General features: G+C 35.0%; 1 protein-coding gene across 1 annotated transcript in view; it reads left to right on the top strand.

The window, feature by feature from the left end:
• Nucleotides 1–5,411: 5,411 nt before the first annotated feature.
• Nucleotides 5,412–8,370, top strand: part of LOC113805528 (uncharacterized) — an 11,832-nt gene continuing 8,873 nt past the window's right edge. Inside the window, exon 1 of the mRNA XM_027356530.2 lies at nucleotides 5,412–5,483. The gene's annotated coding sequence lies outside the window, so the exon portion shown is untranslated. The remainder of the gene's footprint in view (nucleotides 5,484–8,370) is intronic.

Here is an 8,370-nt window from a genome sequence, read left to right as displayed (position 1 = left end):
TAGATGTATGCATACACAACTGTACATAGATGTATGCATACACAACTGTACATAGATGTATGCATACACAACTGTACATAGATGTATGCATACACAACTGTACATAGATGTATGCATACACAACTGTACATAGATGTATGCATACACAACTGTACATAGATGTATGCATACACAACTGTACATAGATGTATGCATACACAACTGTACATAGATGTATGCATACACAACTGTACATAGATGTATGCATACACAACTGTACATAGATGTATGCATACACAACTGTACATAGATGTATGCATACACAACTGTACATAGATGTATGCATACACAACTGTACATAGATGTATGCATACACAACTGTACATAGATGTATGCATACACAACTGTACATAGATGTATGCATACACAACTGTACATAGATGTATGCATACACAACTATACATAGATGTATGCATACACAACTATACATAGATGTATGCATACACAACTGTACATAGATAGATTTATACATAAACATATAAAAATGTATAGATGAAAACATATATGTAGATGTATGCATACACAACTATACATAGATGTATGCATACACAACTGTACATAGATGTATGCATACACAACTGTACATAGATGTATGCATACACAACTGTACATAGATATATGCATACACAACTGTACATAGATGTATGCATACACAACTGTACATAGATGTATGCATACACAACTGTACATAGATGCATGCATACACAACTATACATAGATGTATGCATACACAACTATACATAGATGTATGCATACACAACTATACATAGATGTACGCATACACAACTATACATAGATGTATGCATACACAACTGTACATAGATGTATGCATACACAACTGTACATAGATTTATACATATATAGATTTATATATATGCATATATAGATGTATACATAAACATATAAAAATGTATAGATGTAAACATATATGTAGATGTACACATGTACATATGTAGATGTACACATGTACATATGTAGATGTACACATACATATGTAGATGTACACATATACATATGTAGATGTACACATACATATGTAGATGTACACATATACATATGTAGATGTACACATATACATATGTAGATGTACACATATACATATGTAGATGTACACATATACATATGTAGATGTACACATATACATAGGTAGATGTACACACATACATAGGTAGATGTACACATATACATAGGTAGATGTACACATATACATAGGTAGATGTACACACTTACATAGGTAGATGTACACACTTACATAGGTAGATGTACACACATACATAGGTAGATGTACACACATACATAGGTAGATGTACACACATACATAGGTAGATGTACACACATACATAGGTAGATGTACACACATACATAGGTAGATGTACACACATACATAGGTAGATGTACACACATACATAGGTAGATGTACACACATACATAGGTAGATGTACACACATACATAGGTAGATGTACACACATACATAGGTAGATGTACACACATACATAGGTAGATGTACACACATACATAGGTAGATGTACACACATACATAGGTAGATGTACACACATACATAGGTAGATGTACACACATACATAGGTAGATGTACACACATACATAGGTAGATGTACACACATACATAGGTAGATGTACACACATACATAGGTAGATGTACACACATACATAGGTAGATGTACACACATACATATGTAGATGTACACATCTACATATGCAGATGTATACTTGCACACAGATGTATACATGCACATATAGAGATGTATACATAAAGGATTCACCCATCTATCTATCTATCTATATATATATATATATATATATATATATATATATATATATATATATATATATATATATATATATATCGCCTGACTTTCTCTTTTTTATTATCACTTAGGTTAGCTTCCTCTGGAGAAGTCACTTTTTTGTTAACTTTTTATTCAACCTTTAGTACATTTCTTTTCTCTTCTCCTCTCCTCTCTCTGTCTGTTTGTCAGTCTGTCTGTGGCACTTAGCCATTCAAATCAAGCCATATCATTCAGATTTGCCTTTCTCTTCTAAGATTTTGGCGACCGCAATAGTATACCAGCCGTAATACTGTATAGATCAGTACGTTAGCATTATTAAAAATTGAAAGAGAGACGGAGAAAATGTGATAAAATGAAAGTGCGGGGGAGGGAGGGGTACATGCAAGGAACACGGCAATCATAAATTCACAGCGACCAACATTGTGTGTCAATCCTGCTACCTCTACCCCCACTCTCCCTCTATCGCTCTTTTTCTTGTTTCTTGTCTGTCTGTCTGTCTCTCTCTCTCTCTCTCTCTCTCTCTCTCTGTCTCTCTCTCTCTCTCTCTCTCTCTCTCTCTCTCTCTCTCTCTCTCTCTCTCTCTCTCTCTCTCTCTCTCTCTCTCTCTCTCTCTCTCTCTCTCTCTCTCTCTCTCTCTCTCTCTCTCTCTCTCTCTCTCTCTCTCTCTCTCTCTCTCTCTCTCTCTCTCTCTCTCTCTCTCTCTCTCTCTCTCTCTCTCTCGACTGATTGATTGATTGTTTTATGCAAATATGTTATGTAATATGTTTAGTAATAACATTTTTCAGAAGATTCTCCCACATTTTGAAAAAAAATCAAGGAACTATTGATTGTTGAACTCAAACCATCCCACTAAAATCGAGGAAAATGTCTATCTGATAATAAGAATTTTTACTATACACTGACCAGACTAACAAAACTTTTTTTGTAACAACTTAAACTTTTCTAGAGGCCTATTCCAGTTTCCATAGCTCTTTCAGGTTTGAAATCGGCACCGGCATCTATCGCGAACAAGATTTGGTTCCTAAAAAAAACTTTGATTATGTGATCTATATTTAGCTTTCCATGGACTGCCTTTTTTTTCTTACTGCACATATGCAAGAATGTCATTATAATTCACCATATTTCGCATGACATGAAAAATGATGAATCAGAATTATGTACTTTCACTGGGCACGCTTTGTACAGATACCAAGGCCCATTTTGTGACTCTCATTTGATAAAAAGCCAGTTTATATCTATCCTGTTAACCAAATCACTTTAATGGTAAACAGAATAAGATTTTATCTGTAGGTAGAGTTTTGGTTTAGTGGCTCTAGCCTTGTTCTGTCTATAAGGAAAATTTTGTCGCCTGGGGCTTGATAAGAAGAGAGCAGAGGATAATGCACTATCTTCCCAATCACTTATGGGGAAAAATAGATGTGAAATTCTTCTTTCAAAATGTATTATGAAAGGAATTATTTGTCTCAGATAAATGATTAAGAACGACTTGGCTTCATGATAAGACTTAATAAGCACAAGTCAGCATGGCAATTTAGTGATATTGTTTTTAATTGGCCGTATATTCGGTATGGTGTATATTAAAAATATTTTTTTTTTTTACCTTTTAATTTGTACATCTCCCTCCTCTCGTGAAGATGTACTCATATTAATTCCTACTGAAAACATACAGGCGTCCGTTTAATTCACAGCTTTTTGCATTTAAAGTAAATTATTTGTAATAAAACAAAGACTAAAAAATGAGAACGTTGTTGTGAGAAAGAAAATATTCCGTAAAAAGGAATATTGGCGAGAGAGATGGATGATGGTAAGATTAATGAAAAAAAAGTGTTCGTTATTTAACCGACACAGCTAGTTGTTAACTTGGGGCCTATTGGAGCGTAATTTAAGCCACATATACGTAAACAAATATCCACAATTCCGAGAAACCAAGTGACAGATAAGAAGTTACTTAAAAAATGACTTAAAATATTTAGTTCGGATTTTGTTTTCTTTTACATTATGTGTTGGTAACGTTACAAGTAGTCTACAAGAATGAAAAGCGTTCAGTCGTATGAAAGGCTTTTAAGGTGTTGATAGAAAAGGTCGTATATAACTAATGGTCAATTAGGACCAGCGGATTATTGTTCTCAATTCATGGGCTTCACCCAACACAGGGCTATAAATTCAGTTCATGACCATTGTTAGTAGGTCGCTTTTTGGGCGGCAATGTTTGATCGTTGACCTTGGCGACATGAGTACACAGGCTGTAGAAAGCAGACCCTTAATACTGTAAATTCTCTCTCTTTCTTTCTCTTTCTTTCTCTCTCTCTCTCTCTCTCTCTCTCTCTCTCTCTCTCTCTCTCTCTCTTTCTCCTCTCCTCTCTTCTCTTCTCTTCTCTTCTCTTCTCTTCTCTTCTCTTCTCTTCTCTTCTCTTCTCTTCTCTTCTCTTCTCTTCTCTTCCCTTCCCTTCCCTTCCCTTCCCTTCCCTCTCCCTTCCTCCTTCCCTTCCCCTCCCTTCCCTTCCCTTCCCTTCTCTTCCCTTCCCTTCCCTTCCCTTCCCTTCCCTTCCCTTCCCTTCCCTTCCATTCCCTTCCCTTCCCTTCCCTTCCCTTCCCTTCCCTTCCCTTCCCTTCTCTTCTCTTCTCTTCTCTCTCTCATTCTCTCTCGCACACACAAAAAGAAGAAAATATGTATATACATATATACATACATACATATACATATATATATATATATATATATATATATATATATATATATATTATGCATATGTATACGCGTATATATAGAGATAGATGTGCGTATATATAGATACACACACACACACACACACACACACACACACACACACACACACACACACACACACACACACACACACACACACACACACACACACACACACACACGTATATATATATAATGTATATATATATACAATATATATATAATATATATATACATATATATATATAGATATATAGATATAGATATATATATATGTGTGTGTGTGTGTGTGTGTGTGTGTGTGTGTGTGTGTGTGTGTGTGTGTGTGTGTGTGTGTGTGCATATGTACATGTATATATATAATATATATATATATGTATATATATATGTATATATATATATATATATATATATATATATATATATATATACATACACACACACATATACTCATATACAATGTGTGTGTGTCTGTGTCTGTGTAATATACTTATATGTACATATATATATATATATATATATATATATATATATATGTATATATATATATATATATATATATATGTGTGTGTGTGTGTGTGTGTGTGTGTGTGTGTGTGTGTGTGTGTGTGTGTGTGCGTGTGTATACTTATATGTGTATATATATGTATGTATATTGTATACATACATACATACACAAACAAACACACACACACACACACACACACACACACACACACACACACACATATATATATATATATATATATATATATATATATATATATATATATATATATATATATGTACATACACACACACACACAGCATGCACGCATGCGCCGTGAGAGGTGGCATCAAGGTGCGCACACGGAGCAAAGAGCAGACACGATCCCCAAGAGACCGAGGCAAGTCGTCAGTGTTGCTGCATCACAAAGGTTACTTAAGGTCAGTCACTTAAAATGTCAGCTACTTAAGGTCAGTCACTTAAAAGGTCAGCTACTTAAGGTCAGTCACCTAAAAGGTCAGTTAATTTTAGGGTGGTTACTAAAGGTTACTCAATTTCAGTTACTTAAAAGGCCACTTACTTTCAAGATCGGTTACTGAAAGTCACTTACTTTAAAGGTCTGTTACTTAATAGGTCAATTACTTAAAAGGTCATTTACTTTTAAGGTCTTACACTTAATTGCTTAGTTACTTCAGGCCAATTGCTTAAAAAGTTACTTAAGGTCAATTGATTTAAAGTTTTTTTTTTTACTAATTAGGTCAGCTACTTAAAGGTCAGGTACTGCAGGCCAGTTACTTTTTAAAAATCAGTTAATCAAAAGGTCAGTTACTTAAATGGTCAGTTAATCAAAAGGTCAGTTACTTAAAACTGTTATCTATTTGAGGTTTATATGATATGCACCGAATATCGATTTTTTTGTAGATTGAATGTTGGATATTCTCATTTTGTGTACGTTTTAGGAAAGTTAACATATTTTAAGTTCACATATGTATCTCCCACCTTGAGATACACATGGATGAGGGGATTTAAGTTGGGGTCGAACACTCGCACTATGTCCATGGTTCTTTCACGTTTCCGTCTGTCTGTCTTCTTCTTCTTCTTCTTCTTCTTCTTCTTCTTCTTCTTCTTCTTCTTCTTCTTCTTCTTCTTCTTCTTCTTCTTCTTCTTCTTTTTGCTACCGCTGTTATATTGGCCGAAAGCGATAATTTCTAGTTAAACGATAATTATAGTTTGCGCTTTCAAATTTTCCGTTGTTTTTTTCCTTAGTATCATAAGCTATAATAAATAATCGTCAGAGTAATGAAAAAAAAACATTTATAATATAAAACGATTAAAAAAGATACTCTGAATTGTAAATAATACTAAAAAATTGGCAAAATTCCCTCTTGTGTGTAAAGGCACTAGCACTTTTTCCGTCAATTTTTTGACAATTTTATTTAACATAAATACAAACATTCTCGAATATAGTTCTTGGTTTGACTATGTTTGGCTGAAAAAGTTGACGGAAAGGTTTTCAGACGGAAACGATCTTATCGTCTGACTGGAAAATCGACAATTCGCTCAAAAATGGACAAAATATCAGAAATTTGTAAAAAAAAAAAAAAAAAAAAAAAAAAAATGACGGAAAAAGTGCTAATGTGACGGCACCTTAACAATAACAGACACAAGTTCGTAACTAGCTGCTCGCCTGTTTGTTTACATCTGTGACCACCTTCCCCCGATCCCCCTAACCAGATGGGAGCAGCGAGAAGACGGTGTTATTTAGCATTACACATTCGCTGTTTCGCATTAAATCGTCGCCTCAAAGCCAGAATAACGTCCATCATCGCCAGATCCTGTGTGGGGGTTGGGGCCATCTTGCTGTGTTTAAAATTTTCGTCGGACTGGTTCCGTGGTTCTCAGCGCTAATGAAAACTTTCTTTAGTTTTTATTTCTCTCTCTCTCTCTCTCTCTCTCTCTCTCTCTCTCTCTCTCTCTCTCTCTCTCTCTCTCTCTCTCTCTCTCTCTCTCTCTCTCTCTTCCCCCCCCCCAAAAAAAAAAAAAAAAAAAAAAAAAAACATTTTCAGTGGTGCCAGCGGAAAAGCAATGCGGAAAAAGTCCAAGTGTGACACGGCTCTAATCTTCCATGCCCTTAGTCTGTAAGTTCAGATGAGATAGACTTAGCATGAATTTGATATAGGATATAAGTGTTACATACGCACGCACATACACATGCCAGACTGTAGAGTTTGGCCCGCGCAAAAATTATTTGGTCAAATTCTGTCCGCGCAAAAGTAGTTCTCGGGTAACTTAGCTTAGTTCTTTTTTAGATAATCTTCCGCGCTTAATATTCTCTTGGCCTTTTCCGCACTTGTTTCATCATCCGTCCGCAGATTAGCTCTACACAGATAAACAATAGTTTCAAGTAATCAACCTGTTCGTTCGTTCGAATTTAAGATATGAAAGTGAAAGTGAACGCCAATGCGCCAATCAGGAATGAAAAACAATTCTACTACGTCGGGGATCTCCTGCAAAGATTACATGATTTTCATAAAGGCTCAGTCATGTTAACAACTGAGTCCTAATACAATATTGATAACCCCTGTTACAATATTAACCTTCTCTTCATGATAGGTATTCAAAAAAGAATTGCTAAATGTTTTCCGCACATGAAAAAAATTAATATTCCCCGCGCAAGAAAAATACTCTAGTCATACTCTATACATACGTACATACATATATGCACACCCACACCCACACATATAATATATATATATATATATATATATATATATATATATATATATATATATATCGAGGGAGACAGAGAGAAAGAGAGAGAGACAGAGACAGAGAGAGAGAATGATGGACATCGGTACACAGATTTGTTTAAAGCGATACGGGTGCATCGATACTGGCACATTGGCTAATGCGATTCCGATACATTGAATTTTTGACGACAGGCAAAGCGATGTCGATACTATTACATATACTGCCAATACCGCATCGCTGATACTTGATTACAAGAAAATATCCAAACTGATATGTAAATGTCTGATTCCGATGCATGGCGCAGTGTAAAAAGTGACTGCATCAGAAAAGATCGTTACTTTATAACGAAAGAAAGGATTAAATAATCAACTACCTTTTTCGTACTTGAGCTCCGTTGTCGATAGCGCGAGCGAGAAAAAAAAATACAAACAAACAGATAGGTGAGTAGAGAGAGATCAGAGAAAGTGAGTGAGTGAATGAGCGATTTAAATATTCTGACACGGCAATTCAGACTTCTTTGAGTAGATTGTCATTGTCAGTGCTCGCAGTTAGAAAAAATATATTTTGATGGTTCTT

The sequence above is a fragment of the Penaeus vannamei genome, chromosome 17, assembly GCF_042767895.1.
Source record: "Penaeus vannamei isolate JL-2024 chromosome 17, ASM4276789v1, whole genome shotgun sequence".
NCBI lineage: Eukaryota > Metazoa > Arthropoda > Malacostraca > Decapoda > Penaeidae > Penaeus > Penaeus vannamei.
The sequence above is the reverse complement of the archived record's forward strand: the minus strand, read 5'-3'. Positions and strand labels throughout refer to the sequence as shown.